The following is a 2,079-nucleotide window of genomic DNA, read 5'->3' on the forward strand; positions in this document are numbered from 1 at the left end:
GTATGTGTGTGTGTGAATGTGCCTGTTTGTGTGTGTGTCTGTGTGCATGCGCCTGTTTGTGTGTGTGTGAATGTGCCTGTTTGTGTGTGTGTCTGTGTGCATGCGCCTGTTTGTGTGTGTGTGTGTGTGCATGCGCCTGTTTGTGTGTGTGTGTGTTTCTGCGTTTGCCTGTTTGTTTGCATTCCCGTGCGCCCCCATGCGTCCGTCATCCCCAGGGGAGCGGGAAGCGAAAGGCGAGGAGTCGTGCGCAGAAAACCAATTTTCCGCGCAAGTGCCTCGTCGCGCCACGTCGCTTGGCCTCTTTCCCGATTTCGACGCAACGGATCTTTTCCCTGGAATGAATCTTTTGCTTGCGTTTTCAAATATTGAAGTCGTCTGACTATTTCATAATAGCATCATTTTTCATTGATAACAAGCCTTCTGTTAAACACACACATACACATACATAGAAGCTCATGTGTGTGTGTGTGTGTGTGCACATATGTATGTGTTTGTGTGTGTGTGTGTGTGTGTGTGTGTGTGTGTGTGTGTGTGTGTGTGTGTGTGTGTGTGTGTGTGTGTGTGTGTGTGTGCATATGTATATATGTGTGTCTGTGTGTATATGTATGTGTGCGTATGTATATGTGTGGGTGTGCGTGTGTGCGTATGTATATGTGTGTGTGTTTGCGTAAGTATGTGTGTGTGTGTGTGTGTGCGTATGTATATGTGTGTGTGTGTGTTTGTAGGTATGTATATATATATATGTGTGTGTGTGTGTGTGTGTGTGCGTATGTATATATGTGTGTGTGTGTGTGTGTGTGTGTGTGTGTGTGTGTGTGTGTGTGTGTGTGTGTGTGTGTGTGTGTGTGTGCATATGTGTATATGTGTGTGTGTGTGTGTGTATATGTGTGTGTGCATATGTATATGTGTGTGTGTGCGTGTGTGCGTATGTATATGTGTGTGTGTGTGCGTATGTATATGTGTGTGTGTGTGTGCGTGTGTGTGCGTTTCCACCTACGGAGATCCCTCATGGTGATCCACCAAGCAGGGACTGGGCCCATCTCGAGCTCCTCACAACAGGTTTGATCGATCTGTCCAAGCCACGGTTCCTAGGTCGTGACACAGGCCTCCTCCACCTGGGGTTGTCTCATACAGAGACAACCTGGTGGGCAGAATCATCCCGTGGGAAGTAAGCCAGATGGCTGTATATCCTGAGTTGGCGTTCACAGATTGTGCAGGTCTAATGCCAGTCTCACGATGCAACCGTTGGTTGGACCGTGGTATCTCCAATTGTACCCCATGATCCGGCAGAAGGACCTATTACAGAAGGTATCAAGACGAGAGTACAAGGCGCAGGATAATGTCCAGGTTTCATTACCATATAGCAAAGCTGGCATTATCAGGGCCTTGAAAGCGAATAGCTTGGTCCTTCTGCAAGGTACTGGCATCTCCAAATACTCTTGTCGAGAGAATTTATGATCCCTGCTGTTAGGCCAATCCGTCTTCTGACTTCATGGTCTGACAGCCCAGAGTTATGAACCAAGGTATGTAAAGCTCTCTGTGACTTCAATGTCCTCACCACTAGCACGTACCGACTGAACAGGTTCTCCTAGCAAGTCCCCAAAGTCCTGGATCTTGGTCTTGGTCCAGGAGACCTCTAACCCCAAGGGCTTCGCTTCATTACTAAATGTATCGAGAGCCGCCACTAAGGATTCCACGGTCTCAGATAGAATAACATCATCAGCAAAGTCAAGGTCAGTAACCTTGATATTGCCCAGAGTTGCTCCACAATGACTTTGAACAGTAACTCTGCCTAGTATCCAGTCCATGTAGGTGTTGAAAAGTGTTGGTGCAAGGACACAGCCTTGCCTCACTCCTGAACTAACAGGAAAGAAGCTCGACAGGCCCCCACCACACTTTACAGCACTCTCATTGCCAGTATACAGACGCTATCAGTCCAATAATCCTTGTTGGAATTCCTCTCAGTCTCAGGATCTCCCAAAGTGATTCCCGATGCACCGTATCAAACGCCTTTTTGAGGTCGATGTAGGCTGCAAGCAGCCCACGCCCGAACTCATGACGGCACTCTACAATGACTCG

The sequence above is a fragment of the Penaeus vannamei genome, unplaced genomic scaffold, assembly GCF_042767895.1.
Source record: "Penaeus vannamei isolate JL-2024 unplaced genomic scaffold, ASM4276789v1 unanchor450, whole genome shotgun sequence".
Taxonomy (NCBI): Eukaryota; Metazoa; Arthropoda; class Malacostraca; order Decapoda; family Penaeidae; genus Penaeus; species Penaeus vannamei.